We start from the raw sequence: 21,851 nt of genomic DNA on the forward strand, positions 1-21,851 counted from the left end.
TGCAGTGCACTCTTGTCCCCCACCCAATCCATGAATTCCAGCTGCCACACCCACTCTGCCACTGTGCGGCTGTCATTTCAACAGCTCCACCTCTGCAATCTAGTTTCCAGTAGCCACTGGAGCAGATCCTTGCTGATAGTTATTTATAATGCAATTTCACTAAAAGCTTTAGACATTTTAATTGGATATGTCAAGAGAACTTCAAAGGATCTAAATATAATTTTGCTAATGTTATCCTTTCCATAAGTAAATTAATTTTTATTAATATTAATATTAATAAAACAACAAATGAATTCTCTAATTAACCTTCCCACCCTCTCACACTAAATTATAGGTGTGGGCATTGCCTCAGAGTTGGGGAAAGAGGGAAGTATTTTCAGCCCACTCCTTCACCTATCAGTGGGAGCAAAGGTCTGAGCTCCTCTCCGGGAGTCCACCAGACCAACAAACCCCATCCCTGCTGATCCTCTCATATTCGGCAGCCCCTGCTTTAAATAAAGCCCTACATTTAGGACACTCCTCCTCGCTTCCAGCTTGTGCCTTCTTCCCCAGCCAGGCAAGTGGATTGGCCACCCAGTCCCTGGCCTCCCAAGGGGCCTTATCCTCCAACTCCACCCCCTTCACTAGCATTTCCACCCAAGGCTGCATCTGTGGAGCTGATATCATCGCTATTCCCTCTCCACCATTCTGCTGCCTCTTGGGCTGCACCTGCCCATCTCCCAGCAGCTGTTACCCGCCTCTCTGAGCCCTTCCTGAGTTCTGAAAGGGAATTACTGGGGTTGTCCTGGCATCTGGAGCCCTCTGCTTCTCTCGTTACACTGCCCTTTGACTGGGTAAACAACCCTGTCTCACAGAGGAGGGTAGGAAACCCCGACACCACTTTTCAATAAATGTTTCCAAAGTGGTTTACATAGAGAAACAACAAACAAACAAATGTAAATATGGATCCCTGCCCCCAAAGGGCTCACAATCTAAAAAGATATGTAAGATAGATGCCCACAACAGTCACTGGAGGTACTGCGCTGGGGGTTGATAGGACCAGTTACTCTCCTCTTGCTAAATAAAGATAATCACAACATTTAAAAAGGTGTCTCTTTGCCCAGTTAACAGGGGTCAGGTAATATAAAATCCCATCCATCCATCTACTTTATTACGGGCAACGGCCAGATAAAATAAAACAACTACAGAATAATACAATCAGGTTACAGAGTAAAAGCAGATAATAATACAATAAAACAAAAAGCAAGCAAATACTAATACAGTAAACCTTCACCAAATTTCTGCTTCTCAAACCCTGCATCACTCCTTTCGACCCTCCTCTGCCGTAATATAATATTAATATTGCTGCTGCTGCTGCTTCATTAATGCACCATAGGTAAAAATATATGCCAATTATTGGTGTGATGGCGACCAGGGACCATCTTGCTCTGAGGGGAGGAAAGAAGAAAGTAGTGAGACTAAGGCACATGTAAAGATGTAAATGTGTAACTTGATATATTATTCTTTATTTACATTTTTTGTAAACCACTTTGGGAGGTTCACCTGAAAAGTGGTATATAAATGCTAAATAATAATAAAAAAATCTACCACCTGTAAAATGATTTTGTCTAACATCAAGTGTGCAATAAGGCACTCTATTCTGCCCCATTTCATCAAAGACTGTGATAACTGTGTGTATACCACTTCAGACTCCAGGTGGGGCTCATGTGATGGAACACTAATTCATATTTAAAAACAAAACAAACCATCTCCCACCCATCCCATCCCCAGAATTCAGAAAACTGGCTTGTCAGGGAAAAGGTTAGGCTTGTTTTCAATGAGAGATTTTCTTTCCTTTGTATGGAGAAACATGCAATCATATGAGGCTCCACTTGTCCCAGACTGGAACTCTGCTGCAGGGAGAAAGGGGTTTTTTTGGCCCCAGGAGGGAAGTTCCCATTGGCACTAAGGGAAATAGCTGTGGGGTGGTCTGGATAGAATTGTGCCAATGCCAAAGCCTCTCACCTCCTAGACCACAGCCCCAATCTGGATTGTCCTCCTGAAGTTGCTATTTATGGTAAAGAAACCCACAGAAGTATGGTGAGGCACACTTCTCAATGTATTCTTTAACACATGCCCACCTAATTCCTTTTTTGTCTGATCAAAATGTGTGAAACTGGATTATCGATGTTTGTGACAATACAAATAAATGATCACCAATGTGCACAGCAAGTATGGATTGTATTTATTTATTTAATTTGAATTGTAAGCTGCCTAAAATGAAGCATCTCCAAGTGGTTTACATTTTTTTTTAAAAACCAGACTATTAGAACAGCCAACAATTAAAATAATTAAACATAATTAAAACAGTTTTTAAAAATGGCTACAAAAAGGCCTGAGGAAACATAACTCTCTTAAGGACTTTCTTGAAGGCAGCCAGAGATGAGGAGGTTCTTATAGGAAGCTGTCCTGTGGGGGCTCCGATGTTCCCTTGGCAGCCGGGACCAGAGAGGCCCCAGGCAGGGCAATCAGTCAGGCAGAACAGCCTGACAAGCAGCCAGCTGAGACGCTGTGGGACCAAGGAGATGGGCTAGAGGGGCTGGGGGAAGGGAAGGGGTGAGGGAGGGAGGAGGCGGCAGTAGCAGACAGAGGCACAGCTGAGGGGGATAAGGGTGAGAGCAGCCTGATATAGCAGGGTGGAGGTCCAATTAGCAGGGGCATGGGATTTAAGACAGGCTCGTCCAGTGATGAGGAGCAGCTGGAGGGCGAGTGGTGGAGGCCTCTGGAGATAGACTGCCACAGTGACCACGAGGAGCCTGGAGGAGGAGGACTCAGGTGAACCCAACCCCCTCCCCTCAAAAACCCAACCCCCTCAAAAACGGCCATGGAAAGACCAGTGTCATGACATAAGCACATTCCAAAGTCCCAGGCTGGCCACAGAGAAATCTTAGTTCCATGTTTCCACAAAACAAGTCAGTGGCAACTGCAACCAGACTTCTCCTGATGATCTCAGTTGGTGTTGGGGTTCATGCCGAAGGAGGGTCACCTGTTAAATGTAAGGGGGTCACATATTAACTAGTGTCACTTGTATAGAAGGTAGGGGCATGGGGAGCTCTTCGGCAGCTGGAGGACAAAGTCCTGCTGGTGACTCCCTGCCTCCATTTGATTTTTAATAATGTGTGCAAAGCACATCCCCCAAGCCACACCCCTTACGTCTGACATCAGATGCAGGGGGCATGGTCGATACCGGGGATGGGGCCAGTCAGCCCCTGCCAAGTTACCTCAGTCAGCGGTTCATTAGGAGCGCCTAAAGGAGCTCCCAGTCAGAGATACAGTGAACTGCTGACTGGGAAAAATGCAGGGGCTGACTGGCCCCATGTCCAATATTGGCCATGCCCCCTGTGTGGCTACTGCTGGGAGAGGCAAAGGTGCACCTATGTAATTTTGGAGCCTGGACCTAAAGGCCTTTGGAGGCCCCCCTTCCCCTGATAATTAAGCATCATCATGCTCAGCCAGGCAACCACACCACACAGGACAGACTAAAGAGGATTGGGGGGGCCCCAGGGACTGTGGGGTTCCTGGACTTCAGCCCAGAAGTCCAGGGGTAAGAGTGCCTCTGATCCGTTCAGACCCTCTCCCATCCTCCCCAGTCAGCATTTCACTGAAATGCTGATTGGCTAGGCTCGCCACCACCCAAGCCACCGCCAATGAAACACTGGTTGTGGAGGAGAGGGGCATGCCTTCTGCTCCCAGCCAGTGGGTGCTTGGCACCCCACCCCCTGTCCCTGGCAGGCAAGGGACAGTCATCCTCCATTGTCCCCACGCTGTTTCACTTGTGCATGGAGGGGAAGGACAATTTTTGCTAATCCCTCTGCAGCCCTGATGCCTACTCTAAATATGTCCCTGCAAGTCCCCCAACCCTAATGGCCATATCTTCTGGGAGAATCAGAAGCAGCAGAAGAAAGAAGGGATCTGTGAAAAGCACCCCTCCCCTCCGCGCCTAACTAGAGAAGGGCTTGCCCCAGATGCCTATAGTACCTTGAAACGTTTATGCCACAAGAACAAAAGTGGGTCAAAAATTAGAAAAACAAGAAACTCCTCAGTGAGACCCCACCAGCTATGCTGGATAATTTAGACTTCCATTTTCTTCCAATATGTTGAGTTCTGATGCAGTGTAAACTATAAATAAGAGAGGCAGCTTTGAGAACTTCCAAATGTATTTGCTAAACCAAAGGGATTACCAGATGGAGCTGGCATTGACAGAAAAATGGAAACTTGCTGTACGCCAGAACCCCCAGTAGCCTTGTAAGCGGGAGATATATTTGTGGCGAACGTTAGTGCTGGCCTGGTTATTGCTAATTTGAAGTGATTTTACAATGTTTTCTGATTGTCATGAGGTTAGTTGCACTGAAAATTACTTTATTATTCAAAACACTTTGGACAATTGCAATGATGAAGGGCATAAGGCAAAGGCTACCGTACAACTGCTAATATGGCCCTTGAGGGTAGAATGCTGCCAGCAGTAACACACAGCCTGAACTATTCTTGTTACAGAAGATCAGATGAATGCAATCACCTCCCCCCACCCCTTTTGGCTAGTTCTGATGAGAACAGTCCGATCCTTACAAGGGAAAGAAAGGAAGAACATCTTGTATTGTTCATGTTATGCTTGCAGCTTTCAGGAACCGAGGGCTTCCCCAACAATACCAGATTAATGGCTGGCTACATGGCACAAAAAAAGAAGGAAGGTTTGCTGGAACATTTTAAACAGAGATGCATTCATTTATATAAACCATAATGTATAATGTACCCATAATTAAGAAGACTACAGCTGAGTTTTGTTGCAGCTTATTTTTCCTGTCTGACCTTGGAAATCAAGGTACAAACACAACTACCCTTTTACCTGTCCTTAACATCCTGCCAATCAATTTCATTGAATAATCCTGAGTGAGTTTGGTTACTGTGGTGTGGTGGAGGAAAGTGTGCTGCTCAGGAATCCTACTTTTCCAGGTCCAAATGTCACAAAATGAGTGGAACTTGTGGCTTGCACCAGGAGTACAAACTCCCCAGGAATCAGCAGTTTTGCTTGGTGCCTAATATCATTTGAAGCCACCCTTAGAATGAGTAGAACATGGGGCCGGTTTGTCACTTGACTATGCTTCAGTCTTCTCCAAATTCAACTTTTATATCTCAGCCTCTTTTGTTTTACATTACTTTCAGTAAATCCAGATTTTCCATAAGTAAATTTGGAATTGAAAATAATCAGTGACCTTCCAAGAAACATTATGTAATAAACATGGCTAATAAGACAATTTGTTACCTCTGACTCTTCCAAAAAGCTTTCATTTCTGTCTTGTTATGAGATTGCTGCAAACAATCAGAAAACAAAGTATGGGAGGGCAACATCAAGAACATATGAAGTACATTTGTTAAAACATGCATTTTTAAAAATTATATATTTGTTTCATCCTTCTGTGTGTAATTAGAATGACAGGATTTTAAAAATACACATAGAATCATAGAATTTTAGAGTGTGAAAGTTCTTCGAAGCCCTCCATCCCTACCCCCTACTTAGTGCCGGAAGCTTCTATAGCAGCAGGTGTGGCCAGACGCAAGGCTCACAGAAACCGTTTTTTGCATGTGTGTGCCAGAGCCCTGAGTGCTGCCAGCATGAAATCGTGGCTTGGGAGGTGGAATCAGTCACAAAATGGTGGTTTGTTCAAAAATTGACATTGACAGAATATGGGATTTTAACATCAAAGCCCATGAAGTAAAGGCAACCCTGAGCACTTAAAGGGAGATTAAAATGGCACAGCCATGCCCCCACTGAGCCAGCCAATCAGATTTACAGTATTGGCTAGAAAGGAAGCAGACCCAAAAGCTGGAGAGCTATTTCAGATAAACCTGGGAGCTCCCCAGCTCCCCAATGCCCACTCCTGCACAACATGATCCGTGACCGGGTAGCTTTTTCTCCTACCTTGCTTCCACACAATCACTTCTACCCAGGTTTTCCTCTAACCTTGCTTCCACACAATCAAAAATTGGGAGTACACACAGTTCCCAAACCCAGGTAGAACACAGTTTTCAATTGTGTGAATGACCTCAGTGTTTCACTGAAGAAGATACCCAGATATTTAAACTGTTTACATTGTCCTAAGGGAAATCCTTTGACAGACCACTTGGATTTCTTTTTTTCAAAAACCATGATTTTTGCTTTAGTATAATTAATATTGAGTTCCTCTTCTATGTAATACTTGTCAAATATAGATAACATTCTTTTCAGCCCATCTGTTGTGAATGAAAGAAGAATCATGCCACAGAAGAAGAGAGACTTTTTGTGAACCAACAGGAGGGAGAAGTCAGTAGCAGACAGGTAGGAAACAACATCATTGATCAAAAGACTGAAAAGTAAGGGTGCTCAAAGGCATCCTTAGCTTCATTCCATGCTTGTTTGGAATGTGATCAGCCCAGCCTCACTCTTGTGGAGATCTTTGAGTTTCTCTTATGGATGAGAAACAAAAGGTGCTTATCTAGATCAGTAGCAGGTCATTTCCCCCATTATCTCACTTTATCCACTGAGTCAAAGGGAGACACCCAAACCACAAATGCTACATATAGATGTTTTGTGGTGCTTCTCATGCATTCAGAAGCAAGGTGAATGCAATTGATCAGTTGTACTTACTTTGGCCCTCTTCCAAAACCTATTTGCTCAGGGAAAATGGTACCATTTTCATTTACTAATTCCTCCAAGTGCTCTAAAAGAAAATGCATATATAACTTTGCATGAATTAGTATATAATGTACATAACTTTCCAAGAACAAGTTTGCAAAGTCAGTTCAGTTAGGATTGAACTTCGTGTATGGCTAAATGTGTAGTTGAACTAATAGAAGAAAAGTCCAATCCTGACAAATGGAATGTTTACATAAATCCTATATATTTGTCCAGTTTATCTTTAGCCTTCCTCTACTTCAAGCATAACTATGGGAACTAGAGGTTTTCTTGCACATATTTGATAATTTTTGACTAAATACCAAGAAAGATAATTTCCATGGAGAATTAAATAACAGACCTGACCACCTCTTCCATTTCCTTTTTAAAATGCAATAAAGTGGGAATAACTCTGACATGACAAATAATGGATTAGATTTGAGGGTTAGTTGCTCTGATCCAGCTAGGGGTTGCGCATATGAGGAAACAGGCATATCCCTAGCTGAATGGGAAATTTTATGCCCAAATGGGTGCTGCACACACAATTGCCTTAGCCTGATCAAAAAATCATGGATATGTTTTTAAAATTCATACCTCACTGGTCTATTCAGAAGGGGGAGCAGGAAGGAATGGATTATGTTCCCCCTACACCTCCCTTCTATGCCAAAAAGCTTTTCAACAGGATTTCAACTTTTTTAAAAGGGCTGTGCTGTGTGCACTTTAGAGCCAGTGTTTTTACAGCTGAACGTCAAGTAATCTCTCCACATCACAGTGACCTCTTGAAGCATTAAGTCTAGAAGCTTAAGGAAAGCTCTAAGACTATTCAGTATAATGTTAATGCATAATCAGAGGCTTGTGCCAATAAGAATACTTGCATAAAATACATACTTATGACATAACTGTGGGTACTAGATCTTTAATAGGATATTCAACCTAGAGAAATCTGTGGGTGGAGTTACTGCTCCTGAGTTTCCATGCTTTGTTTTATCTACAATCGATCTGTTTTCAGTGCCTGTTAATAAGAAAGCCTGTTTCTATCAGCCAGTATTCTGATCATTCCTACTTCAAAGGGGTCAGTTGGAAAGAGTCACTGGAGTGTTCCACCAAGTTAAGTTCAGTAAACGTATTGTGGTCAATAGATGAAAAATGAAAAACAAAGCAAACAATCCTAGCTGTGACACAAAGTATGGCTGCAGAAAAACAACAATACAACTGATATACAGTCATCCCTTGCCAACCATGGTTTTACCCACCGTGGTTTTGAGTATATGTGAATGGGAAATTGTAAAAGGTCCTACCAACTGCGTATCTGTGGTTGGCTAGCTTTTTAGTGATTGGGAGGGGGGTTTGGCGATTTTGTGGGGTTCAGAGGTTCGATCTGCTCATTCCTCTTGGTGACCCTTGCTGTCCCTCGCCAATTTAAAATGCCTTTGAGTGGGGTTTTTTTTGGGGGGGGGGGTTTCAAAAAAATTCCAGAGGTTTGATCTGCACATTCTTCTTGGTGATATTAAAAGATTTTTAATCAATTTGTTTTGTATTTTTTTCCTTTATTTTTAGGTCCTTTGTGGTCATAATTCCCCTAACCCGGTTTCCCATAGACTTTAATGGCTCACCAACTGTGAATTGGCCAATGGCAAGGTTTTGCCAGGACGGAACCCTAGCGGTTGGAGAGGGATGACTGTATACATAGATACAAAGTATCAAATGACCCAAAGTAAGCCCCACCCCATGGTCACGAAACAGTCCTTGCATCATCATCAGTTCACAAGTTGCTTCCTTGTTGTAAAACACAGGGCTGGGTCTCTCCTTCTGGGCAGTTCTCCCAGAGATATTGTCAGGGTGAGAAGTTGTGTCACCTTAAAAACCCCAGTCCTGCTTAAGCCATAGCAGCTCCATGCTGCTAGAAGATCATTAGGAAGCTCCTACATGGCATGCCTTCCTCCGCTTCCAGCCCCTCATCACTGGTCAGCTCTCTCCTATATTGGGTGGTGCCCCCCGCCCCCGGCATTCACCTCAGAAGGTCAGCCCAACATCTCCTGGAGGCAGGCTTTCCCAAGTGGAAGGCAAGGGAACCTCCCCTGGCTGTTCCTGTGCTGGTCTTCCCTTTCTCAGGGAAGCCAACCACCATGTCTGTGGAGTGGCAGCTGATGATGTCAGCTGTGTCGCATCCTCTGGATGCAGTGTGAGGGATCCCTGCACTGCTGGTTGAGATGTGCGCATGTCAGCCTTGCAAAGAAGACTCCATGTGGCCCAGTGCCAGCCCAAGAGAGGGTGAGTTCTGACACTTATGTTTCCAGCAACTGAGAGGAATTTAACCATGGCTAAGGTCACCCTTGGAATTGTATCTATCAGTAGATATCAAACATATAATTGAGTAGATCTACCTGGCAGTGTAGTCAATATAGGAGTAATAATCAGTTGCTGGTAGGCTCCAGTACAGACGTTGCAGAACAACAAAACATGCTCCACAGACTCCGCAGATTATCTGGACCCATTTCAAACCGGCTTTCGGGCAGCTATGAGGTTGAGATGGCTTTGGTTGGCCTGTTGGATGATCTCCAATTAGGAATCGACAGGGGGAGTGTGTTAATCCTTTTGCCTCTCTCAGTGGCTTTTGATACCATTGACCATGTTACTCTCCTGGAGTGGATGAATGGGTTGGGAGGCACTGCTTTGCTGTGGGTCCACTATGACCTCTCAGATAGCTTTCAAATGATGTTGCTTGGATTGTTGCTCTTCAAAATGAGAGCTATTGTATGGATTCTGACAGGGCTCCATTCTGTCTCCAATGCTTTTAACATCTACATGAAACCGCTGGGAGAGATCATCAGGGGATTTGGTGCAGGGTGTTATCAATATGCTGATGACACCCAAATCTATTTCTTCATGTCAGCTTCATCAAGAAATGACCTAACTTCCCTAAATGCCTGCCTGGAAGCACAAATGGGTTGGATGAGGGAGAACAAACTGAGACTGAATCCAAGCGAGAAGGAGGTACTCCTTGTGGGAGGTAGGAACTTAGGAAGTGTCTTAGATCTGCCTGTTCTGGATGGAGTTACACTTCCACAGAAAGAGCAGGTACATAGTCTGGGAGCACTTCTGGACCCAAACCTCTCCCTGGTTTCTCAGGCCAGGAGGGCTTTCTATCAGCTTCCGCTAATACTCCACCTACGTCCATTTCTAGAGATAAACGACCTTAAAACAGTGGTGCATATGCTGGTAACATCCAGACTTGACTAATGCAGTGTGGTCTACATCTGGAAACTGCAGTTGGTACAGAATGCAGCAGCCAGGTTCATCTCTGGGGTTACCCAAAGAGATCATATTAGACCCATTTAAAAAGAACTACATAGGCAGCCAATCAGTTTCCAGACAAAATACAAAGTGCTGGTTATTGCCTGTACAGCCCTGAATGGCTTGGGTCCAAAGTACTTCCTTGCAGAACTTTTGAAGGACATACATTAAGCCTTGCCCACGAAAAGGCACTTCAATACTTAACTACATAGAGGCTACTAAAAATGTAAACATCCAGCTGAGAGGCATTTTCATATGGAATGCCAACATGATATGGTGAACAGGATGTACAAGAATGAGTAGAGAGGTCTTGTAGGGGTATATTCCAAAGTCTTTGCTTTATTAGAACTACTGCAGAATTAGTCCCCATCTGAAGGAGGAAAGCAGGTGTCAACCCAATAAGGCAAGCTCTTTGGGATATTAGAATCTCCCAGGAGCAACTGTGTCCATCAGCAGGGAGAAAGGACAATAATTCAACAGCTGTCCTAAAGATATAAACATTCAGCTAGAATTTCAAGGCAACCAGCCAAGCTCCGACCTTGAGTGGAAACTGTCTTGTCTCCAGTAAGAGCACCGGATTGGAAACACCTTTTGAAGTGTGTAAAAGGGCTTGTGAAAAACTAACTTGCACACGATTCAGATCTGAAGATACTCCTTTAATCTCTTAGCAGCTCCATAGAGGAGATTAAAAGATCTTTGCATTGAAAACTTTAAAGGTGGTGGGAATGTACTGACCCCCTTCAGTATTAAAAGAAATCAAGAAAGAGCAGTCTGAATAAACTAAAGCTTTCTGAGAAGTATGGCCTCTGTGTGTGGAGCATGAGAAGGAAACATGACCCCCAGGTATAGAAAGCTTTTAGCCCATTTCATAAAGTGAGTACACCCATGGCCATACAAGGCCTGATAATACAAGAAAGTAGTAGCAGCCTGAGGAATATCAAAAGCATTAGCTTGGGCTTGGAATAATGGGAGCATGAACTCCCTTCTTGGCCTAACACAGGCCTAAGATAAATATTGGCCTGGTTAACACAATCATCAAAATTAGGGTAGGAGGCCAGCTCCCTGGTCTGCATGATCATGTGAACTCACAAAAATCCCTCCAGCCCAGGTTGCTCAAAGCAGGGCAACCCAGCTTTCCTACCCTGCTCTTGACCAAGGTAGGAGAAGAGAGCTTTCTACCTTGATTATCCGGTCGTGTGAGCCCACTTGCCTCTTCTAACTAGTCACTAGGACCCAGCAGGCATGGAAACAAGAGAGAGCGGTGGCTACAAGGACTGTCAGCCATGGACAAACCACTCTGCAAAGCACACTCTATTATTCTGTAGCTGGAGCAGCTTCAGTATGGCTGAATCCACCTCCTGCTCTTTCATGGCCAGAAGGCAGCCTGCTGGAAAGCATGCTGGGAGGCATGGAGGCCTCAGAGGATTTTAAGCTGTGCCTGGCTTAATCGTGTGTTTCCTGGGGTAGGAGCTCTGTAACCCACTCCGAAATGGTCATGTGAACAGACCTATTAAGTAGGAAACATGAAATCATTCTGTTGCTTCCTGAGGCTTCCAGGTGCCAGCGGTATAACTGGTAAAGTCTTTTTAAAGGTAACACTTGCCGCTCCCCCCGCCTCCAGCTGCCGCTGTTAAAAGGACATCATGCAAATCTGCCCATTTTGGTATGAAGGACATCAGAAGCCTAGGGAAAGTTTCCACCAACTCTATCTTCCCAGGCTGCAATCTTCCCATGGCTGCAATCTTCTACAGAACTTCAATTAGAGGAATACATGGCTTTGTTGGAAGGTGGTTGTGAGATTGCAGCTGGTGCAGAATCCAGCAGCTTTCTCTCTCACAATGATTTATCCATGCTTCTATCTTCATAAGATGTTAGCCTGGTTTTCCAGTATTTCCCCTGAGTTAACACCTAACATTTGCCCTGAGCCCTCAGGATATACTGTAGTAGTGTGGTTGGGGGGAGGTGGAATTAATGTAAACATTTACAAATATAACAGATTATAACGCTGTTCAGGCATCCATGCCTGAACACATAGAGGGGGTGCCTGATGAGAGACCCCATGTAACACCTTGGCCAGCCACACTCCTTAAGCTGATGCGCCAGCACTGAACAGGGAGAAACAAGCAGTTAACGTGGAGAGCTTCTCCACATGTTCTAGAATTTTGCCCAGTCAGGATTCTAGAACTGAGCAAGAAACAATCCCTGTATTCAGCATTAGCTTTGCAGACAATGATTGAAAGCAGGGAGAGCTGGTGGGGGGCATGGCTGTGGCACATGTCAGCACAGAGCTGGCTAGCATGCTCCTGTTCTCTCTTTCTTCACATGGAGGCTGACGAATGCAAGGATGACATCTGCAGAGGAATTATGGTGCTCTTAATTTTAAGATAGCTATTCCCACTCCTAGTGTGAATATGGGAATCAAACAGAAATGTCAGAATAACTATCACCCACTTTTTGGAGAAAGCTGTTAAGTTAGCTTTTGCTGGAGTTGTGGCATTTGTTGATGGAATGTGGACTTTCTTCTATGAAATGCTCACCATTGTTCAATATAAAATGGAACATCTCAAAGCTGGTGAGTCTACGACAGATTGATCTAATTGCCCAACAAAACAAAGGAATGTTTTTGGTAATAGGGTCAGTTGTTAACCCTGACACATAGAGATGCCTGGCCTTAATTATGTTGTTTAACAAAATGCTGCTCTAAAACAGGAGCAGATTTTTTTAAATCATATCCTAGTATTTAATTACAGGGTATGTCCTCCAGTCACATCTAAAAGCTGTTTCAGAGATCCCATGTAACATCTGAGAAGCTTATAGGTAGCTCAATAATACAGTAATTCTGTTCAGCAGATTTAAGGGTTAGGCACTGACTCCTATATCACATTTGCTCCAATAAGTGTCCTTTGAAAATGGCCATCTGAAGTTTCCTAAGCACAATTTATGCATAGCCCTTTTCAATTTTATGAGGGAAAACTGTATACAGAAGGCAGTTTATATAGTCAGGGTTGTGTGATGATATTTCCGAATCCATTGATATAGAATTGTTCTCCTTTATGGGTAACTCTTGTTTACATGGGCACAGAATCCCCGACTGACTCATGAAAGGTTCCTGCTTTGCACTCTTGGAATATACGAGTAGGGAGATCAAGACATATTATTTATTTGTGTTCTTTGAGACCTGTGTAAGCAGCCAGGTTCTTTGTGATTCATTTCTATTAAACAGAATTAATTCTGGAGATAGTTAAAAGCCATAAACCTGTGACTTCATTCCATGTCAGATTCTAAACCGGTAATGTTGGTTTCTCTCCGTAACGATATGAACTTTGGAGACTTAGGCCTCGTCCATACAATCGTTTGAATCTAGGTTGAATGTAGGTTACCAACATTAGATGATTGTGTGAACTCATGTCAAGGCAGGAATCTCAGATTCATCACAGCCATAAACCACCTTGGTGTGGATTCATACAATCACGCTAATATTGGTAACCCACATTCAACCTAGATTTGAATTATTGTGTGAACCAGGCCTATGTCTTCCAAACTTAGTATCCAAATCTGGGGTTTAGAATGTCATGGTAAGCTTGCCTTAAAAAAAATTAAATTCTTCACTTGCCATATTGGTCTGCCCAGTTGGTGAACCACCATGTCAAACCCAGCCATGTTTTGTAGACAGATGGAAGCTGCACTACCCACTTCCTAGTTTTGCAGTTTTAGACATACTTCTCACTGAGGTGGTAAACTTATGTTTCAACTGTACTATTTCAAGCTGCCTGTAGAGACTCACATTTTTAAAAATGCCTCCATTAAAAAGGGGGGGAAAATTACATAGAAAACTATATGTCAGGGAAAAGATTCAAGAGAGAGGGGCCACCCAGGCTTGCAAAACTGCATGCATGCGGCCTGTTCTAGCAACCACTGCTGTACTAGCAACCAGCTCATGATCCACTTCTGTCTCTTCACTACAGCATCAAGCTTGTCTGCTTGGTCTCCTCGACCCAAAATGGACAGGTTTGATGCTGGAGGAGAGATACAGTGAGAGAGAATGAGCTGGCGATGGTGGCAGCCAGAGAGAAGGGCCCCGAGAAGACGGATGCCCAGTGCCTGTGCCTGACAGAGCAAGCAATGGTGCTGGCTCAAGAACAAAGTGTGCATCCCAGAGGCTGAGGCTAGTGAGAGGAAAGAAGGGCAGCATCAGTGGCAGCCTCTGGCTTGGGGGACTAGCCCAGCAAGGGGGGCAAAGTGGCATGTTGTGAGTCGCCTCAAGCAGCAACAGGCAACATGATGCTTCTGACCCAAGCCTTGGACTCCCCCCACCTTCCCAAACCCTACTGGGGGCCTGTGTTTTTAGGGAGCTGTATATTATTCTCTGTAATAAAATTGTTTATATTATCAACACTGATATGGAGCCTGAATCAGCAATGAATGTTTGTGTCAGCACTGGCAGAAAGATTTATAGAAAGCAGAAAGGTTAAACACCTGGATTTCCCACTGTTTGCAGGCAAGTGTCTGCTGACAGCAGCATTCTATTCCTCTGCATGGACCTAGCAGTGGAGAGGAGACCCCATGTAGCATCCTCCAAACCAAGAGTAATGCACAGGTTTATATTACTTTCCCTGTTGTCATGTAAATTCACATGATATCCTCAAGCACTCAGACATCTGTTAAGCCTCCTTATAATGAGGAACCTCTGGAATCTACTTAACTGTAATGTTTCATAAAATATTACACCCTCATCTGCTGTGCAAGTCTCTCTCTCTATCCCTTTTTCTTTCTTTTTTATCCGACTCCCACAAAAGCTCCTTCGTGGCAGAAATATTCTTTATTTCCTGGCAACTGGAAGTAATTAGTGACTTCAGAGCCAGAGGGTCTGGGAAGCCAGATGTTCTTGCCCTGCTTATAAAAATCAACAAAATTTGCAACACCTGTGCAAAAGCACAAGCCCAGTTCTATAAGCAGTCACCCAGGGGTCCAGGGGGACCAATGTTCACATAGTAGCTTCACAATATATTTTGATCAGGGAGTCAAACCATTCCTTTTGTTGTAGTTGTGGTTTCTTGTAGTTTGCCTTCAGTTATGTCTGCAGTTGTTCTGTTTGGTTTTGGTTCAGACCAATAAAGGTCCTGTAACCAGTCTTGCATACCTGAATGGGATCAGTTTCAATTCCCATGGAAAAATTTAAATACCACTCATGTTACAATATGAATGATTTATTGGCAAAAATTGTGTGGAGCAAGCTGACAGTCAAATTCAGGGGTGCCATCTGGCAGTCCATAGCCAGATGCGGTCCTCAAGACAAATTTAATCAAAGCATGTAAAAATGTTTTCTCACAGTTTCATTTGTATGGGTAGCAATACATGTTGAAGGTTTTTTTTGTTTTTAAGTTGTGAGAAACAGAGATAGCACATATATTGTTACCTCTCTCTTTTGGATTTGATATACCATTTGCATGTGTACATATGCACATAATACAGAGCCTGAGGGCACATATTCCATAATGTAAAATTTAATTGGGGGGCAATATATGCAGTAACATATATTCCTGGATCCTGCACCACTAGAGAATAGTGACACACACACACACACACACACACACACACACACACACAAAATGCAGAAGTTGACAATCTCTGGTCTGATCTGTCTTGTTTGTAGTTTCATGGGCCTACTACTACAACAAACATTTTTATAGTACATTACTTTTCAACAAAAGTGCTCAAAGCCATTTACATACCAAGCAAACAACAAACAATTACCTCAGAGGCCAGAGGTTGGGGGGCTGCTATGGCTCTGCAGACCAAACCCTAACAGAAGCTATCTGCCCATGAGGATATTTGTTGTCTGGGAAATACAGCCACATAGAGGTTGCCACAACCTGAATGGCTACAGTGAACAAGTAGGCTTTACAGCATAAGGAAAATAACTCTGCAGTGCCCTGAAATGCTGTCCTCTCCAACTTTATCACAAGCTGCTCCTCTTTCTATCCACTATCTGTCCCACTGGCCTGCAGCCTTAAAGCAACCAAACCTACTTTTTGATTGCTGTCTCCTATCCTACCCCTTGACGAAAGCAGAGTACAAAAGTCTGGAAAGATCAGAAATGTACCAAATCCATATATTGGATTTATGTGCTCATGAATCATTCAGGTTTGTGCCAGTGGCACCAGCCAAGTACTTAACACTTTAGCAAGACTTGTCATGCTTTCCCTCATTTCCACCAAAGTCCAGTCCCTAATTCATCACTCTTTTGAAACACCCTTCCCTCTTGAAGTGTGACCGACTTTAGTCCCCGTGAGTGAGTGAGTGAGTGAGCATGCTACCACTTCAGTAAGAACCTTATTCAGAACTGATAGCCTGATTTTTCTTGCTGTTCTTGTGTTCCAGCTTGGGTTCAACACAGGCTTTAAAATTATGGCTCATATTCTGTTCTGTTTGGAGAAATATCAGTGTATTTGTTTAGGATGGGGAGGAGCTGGTGGTGGTGGTGTGGCTGCTCCTGCTTTTCCTTCTGGTGGAGTTTTCTATGGCACATTCACTTTGCAAAGTGCTTTACAACTTTCCCCTCTATTCATCCTCACAGAATTGTATGAGATAATTGCCAGCATTCCCATTTCACAAATGAGGCAACAGAAGCCAAAAGCTGATACTTTGTCCAGAGATTTAAACGTGGACTGCCTGTCTGTAAGTCTTAGTTCAGCCACAGACACACAGTTATTTCTTTGCACAAAGTGTAGCCAACCTATTTGGCAAGTAGACCTCAAGTCAAGTCCAATGTTTGGAATATAGTATGCTCTAGTGCACTTAACCATGTACCTGCAGCCTCCCATGCCTTCATTTACCTCTACTGAGCCAGAGAGCAGCTTAATACTGGAGAGCTAATCAGAAGTTGAGGCCTGGTTCGACACCATAATGAGGCGTATGCTCCTTCCTACTCCTGGTCAAGTGCACCACAGATCCTTACTGCCTTGAGAGTTGTGCTCTGCTGCATGTTGATCCCTGCATAATTTACATGATTAATTAAAGAATGGGAAAGCAGATCTTTCTCATCAGTCGACACAAGCAACTTGGTTATAGGTGCCATTTTTCACCACTCAAGTTATATGGATAGTTGCATACTCAGAAAACTACCCTCACCACTTCAGAACACATTGATTATTGAAATGACCTAATAATTCCACTTGCTTAGTTGCTGCAAGAAAAATATACTGGCCCAAATATCCAAAACCTGAGCAAATCCAACAATTAAGCAAGAGAAACAGTACATATCAAACAGTGGAAGTGGCACACAGATTTGCAGTATGGGGTGATTAGGGCAGTGGCAGTTGAAGAAATGGTACACCAGGTAGCAGGAAGAGGAATGAGCATGGCAGGCAGGAAGTGGCACGAAGATTTAAAGTGAATGCTAAAGCCTCTTTTTGCAAGAGCTATGCAAACTCTCATGGTACTGTATACCATGAGATACAGTACAACTCTGTATACCAGAGTTGTCTGGGAAGAATTCTTTTGAGAGAGTTTTTCCAGGGCCAAGAACATGGGGTGGTGGTGAAAAAAAGCAGTGTGCATGGGAAGATCTTGGTGTCAAGAGTAGTATGCATGCAAGAGTAGTAGCATGTAGCAAGTATACTTACTAAAGAGCATGTATGTACCTGTGGGCAACCGGTTGGCCATTTATGGTCTAGACCAGTGGTTCCCAGCCTTTTCCTTTATATCGACCACTACACTGCCAACAAATGCTTCTGTGGACCACCATGTAAGGAAGCCTATGGCTGAAAGGAGTCAAACGAATGTATCAAGGGTTATTAAAAATGTAGCCATTTCTAATAACTGATTATGCTCACTCACAAACATATTGCACTCATCACAGTACATTTACCTGCAGCAGGCCTACCAGTGGGGAAAAGAATACATAAGAGGTGCACAGGATTATATTATTATATTATCTTTTTTCCCCTACATGGCCCACCTGCAGTACCCTTCTGGACTCCTGGTTGAGAACCACTGGTCGAGAACCACTGGTCTACACTATGAGTGTATTTTAATCAAAGTTCAGCAATAATTCATTGACTTTAATATTTCAGGATTTCTGCATGTCCCTTAATATAGTAGATACATAACTTCATGAGAACATAACCTCAACTCATCCAGGCTTTTGCCTCTTTGAATCTTGCGAGTGTGTCTGTATCAAGATAAATGAAACTGCACTGCCTCCATATCTCTGGTTGTTTTTTTCCAAGAGGGGAAAGTGAGTCATAAAATCCACTAAATAATTTGCCAAAAGACAGTATTAAATGTTGAATGGGTCTATGATCCCTCAAATCCTACTCCTGTTTTATTGGCACAAAAGGATCTTCTCACCTCTGAGATGAAGCCAGTGTCTATATCCACATGTCTCTTCTCCCCACAGGATGTTCTTACCACATTTGACTGGGTTTCATTTTCTGCTAATGATTCCAGCAACACAAAAAGATAAAATCTGGAGAAAGAAATTTATGAAGGAATGTACTTTTTTAAAAAAAAGTACTTTAAAAAAAAGAAAATGATGCCGACATCCAGCGCAGCATTATGTCTCTGTAACACTGTGCTTCAGGGTTGTGTGCCCTTCAAAGGCAGCATTGAGGCTGTGCAAACAAGGCAGTTGCCCAAGCAGTGCTCCCACAAATTTCCCCATTTCAGACCAAGGGGAAATCTGTGGCATGTGCAACTACCCATTTGCACAGTTCCAACACCACCTTTGAAGGGCGCAACAGCCGCATAGCATTATGGAGATGTAACAAGGAGCTGGATGTTGGCTGAAGACCAACATCCAGCACAGACTGGAAGAGATATTTTTATAAGTATGTCAGCTTTAGAAATTTTTAATTGTGGTGCATTTGAGTGTGAGCACATGTCCTGTTTACCCAGTGGTGCACCTAGGTAATTTTGGAGCCTAAACCTGAAGGGCTTAGGAGGCCCACTCACTCATCCCCACCGCAAAGCCCCCTCTAAATTTTTTAAAAAGAAAAGAAAACCTGCATTTGCAAATGTCCTGGGGGCGCAATTGTATATTGCCACCCCAGGCCACTCCAGAGATGCCATTTCTTTGCTTGCCGAGTGACTGGAGGCTGTCAGGGTCTGGATGGGCAAAAACAGGCTCAGATGTAATCCCTCCAAGACTAAGTTGCTTTTGCTTACTCCTCAATCTGGCCAATTGCAGAGTTTGAGTCTCTCCCTAGACAGGGTTGTGCTACCACTGAAGGAGGTGGTCTGCGACTTGGGGGTCCTCTTGAACTCACGACTGCTGCTTGAGCAGCAGGTGGAGGCCGTGGCCATAGGTACCTTTGCCCAGCTTTCGCTGGTCCACCAGTTGCGGCCCTATCTCAACCGGCAGACCCTGGCAATGGTAACTCTTGCTATTGTCTTCTCTCATCTGGATTACTGTAATGCACTCTACCTGGGGTTGCCTTTGAAGACAACCCAGAAGCTTCAGTTGGTCCAGAATGCGATGGCCTGCTTGCTTATGGGTGCTAGAAGATAGATAGTGTGACACCTCTCCTGAGGTCACTGCACTGGTTACCTATTTGCTTCTGGATCCAATTCAAAGTGCTGGTTCTCACCTTTAAAACCCTTCAGGGCGTAGCACCTGCTTAGCTTCAGGACCGCCTCTCCTGGCCAGTTCTGTCCCATCCTGTGAGATCTTCTCAGGTTGCCCTTCTTTCGGTCCCTGGTCTCAGAGAGGTCCGTAGTAGTAGGGCCCATGGAAGGGCTTTTCCTGTCGCCGCCCGTTCACTTTGGAATTCTTCCCCTTCTCCCCCCCCCCCGATTCAGTCTGCCTCCTCCCTTTCAGCCTTTAAGATCTTATTGAAGACATTTCTTTTCCACCAGGTGTTTGCCCTTTAAATCTCTATCTGTCTCTCTTAAAAAAAAAAAATTAAATCTCAGATGCTGTTCTTGTCTGTACACTGCCCTGAGTCTGTGGATTGGGTGGTATATTAAATCTCTTAATAAATAAATAAAATAAATAAGTGTCCCACACAGAGACCTTGTCGGGGTCCAGATCTGAGTGAGTGGGCCTGCTACAGGATCTGCTGCTGCTCCTGCCTGTTTCCTCCTTGAGGGTGGTAGAAGGGAAGTGGAGTGTGTGCAGAAAACTGCCTAAAGGGGGCTAGAGAAGCAATGCTGTGCAGGTGCACTGGAGCATCTCACCAGTGCTCAAGGCATGGATGGATAGTCCCACCAACTGCTGCGCTCACTAGGGATGTGCATGGAACTGTGGATGTGCGGTTCGACACCAGTGAGGGTGTCACTTCAAGGGCGGGGGAGGGGGCACTCTCCCCTCCTGCTGCTTTTACCCCATCGACACTCCTTCCTGGTAAAAACCTTCAGGGCGGCAGCATACCTCCCTGCCGCCCCTTCCCCGTCCTCAGCTGGAAGTGGCTGGAAGTACTGGGTGCGCATGTGCCCATCTTGTGCACACATGTGCCCTTAAAGTGGCACCTCCTCCAGCAATGAACTTTGAACTGGCCCTGGTGTTCAGACTTGTTTGGAGGCCCATAAAAGGTCCTCTGAACAGGTTTGAGAACATCCCTAGTGCCCACCGCCACCACAGGAGAGGCCTGCTTGGCTCACCCACTAGCAAAGAACTAAAGAACTTTTACATATAAAGAAAATGGCAGCGATTGACAGGGCAGGTGTGGGGCAGAGGCAGGGCAGGCCCAGGGTGGTGGCAGGCTTCTGGGGAGACCCCCCAGGACATTTGGAGCCCCCCCCAGAGGCCACAGACCATTGCCCCAAGGTCTGGGGGAAAGATCACCTCTGCGCTTACCTCTGCATTTCTTCACTGGGAAAGGAAATGAACTGAGATTAGCAACTGAGAGAAATAGATTACCTTTAGCTTTAGAGTTGTTGTCTGTCATAGGAGACTTTTTGTTGGAGAGAATAATTCTTGAATGAGCTAGAAACCCTAAAAGGATCACATCTGTCAGACTCCCATGGGATGAGGTGGCTCCTAGCCCTTCTTGAACTCCAGAATGACTGCAGCACCCCACAAAAGGTCAGCCTCAGTAACAGCCAGGGGAGGAGGTTAGCTTGTTGCTTGTCACCTGAGTCCTCCTCCTCCGCCTCCTGGCTTGCTACATTCAGCCAGTTCCCTCTCCTGGAGAACTCCAGGCTCCCATACTCAGAAGCAGCCCCTCATCATCAGCTGCCTTGTCTTTAAATGTCCGAGTGCAGAGCTGACAGGGCTTAAAGCCTACTTCCAGCCCCGCCCCCTTCTTGACCTGGCTTCCTGTTTCCTGCCACACCCAACCTAGCTGTCTCCCTGGAGCTGTTTCCTATGGCTCTCCCTGCCTTGCTCTCTCAACCCCACTGGGATCAGCTCAGCCTGGATCCTTCTCATCTCCACTGACCCCTGAAGGCAACGAAAGCCCCACAGGAGGGATGCCACACCCTTCTCCAGACTCCACAGGGCTACCCAAGCAACCAGGCAACTTGGCATCCCAACAACATCACAACAGTTCAAGATAAGTGAGTGGAAAGTACAGTAAAATAATAGACATCAAAATATCAATAAACCACTATGTCTTGACTTCCAGTTCAGCAGGAGCTGTCTTCATTTGCCTAACTAAGAAGTTTAATATAACCTATAAAAGATTTGAAACTTTTGTTTGGCTTTGGCAAGGATCTTTTGTTTGGCTTTGGCAAGTTGCACACTCATGGCCAACACCCTGAGGCTATTCCCATGAGCACTGGAAAGCGGGCTATGGGAGCTCCCAAGGTGGCTAGCCTGCCTAAAACACCTTCCTCCCTAATGAGGTTAATGGAGCAGGTGCTCCGTTAACCACATTTTGTTACTTGAATTTTGTTGCTCATGTGTCGCCATGGTGTGTGGCGGCAA

The 21,851-nt window shown here is 44.5% G+C and overlaps 1 long non-coding RNA gene across 4 annotated transcripts; it reads right to left on the reverse strand.

The window, feature by feature from the left end:
* Positions 1 to 1,787: 1,787 nt before the first annotated feature.
* LOC128337639 (uncharacterized) lies at positions 1,788 to 21,343 on the reverse strand. Of its 4 annotated transcripts, none has more exons than XR_008312387.1 (8): positions 20,844 to 21,343; positions 18,335 to 18,452; positions 17,626 to 17,745; positions 16,819 to 16,975; positions 6,662 to 6,734; positions 5,300 to 5,346; positions 4,606 to 4,701; positions 1,788 to 3,025 (listed from the first exon to the last, which is right to left on the reverse strand). It is a non-coding gene; the product is annotated as an uncharacterized LOC128337639 (long non-coding RNA). The 4 variants fall into 4 exon arrangements; XR_008312400.1 differs by having other exon boundaries at positions 17,608 to 17,745; XR_008312403.1 differs by lacking the exon at positions 17,626 to 17,745.
* Positions 21,344 to 21,851: the final 508 nt, after the last annotated feature.

The sequence above is a fragment of the Hemicordylus capensis genome, chromosome 1 (genome assembly GCF_027244095.1).
Source record: "Hemicordylus capensis ecotype Gifberg chromosome 1, rHemCap1.1.pri, whole genome shotgun sequence".
Classification (NCBI taxonomy): Eukaryota; Metazoa; Chordata; class Lepidosauria; order Squamata; family Cordylidae; genus Hemicordylus; species Hemicordylus capensis.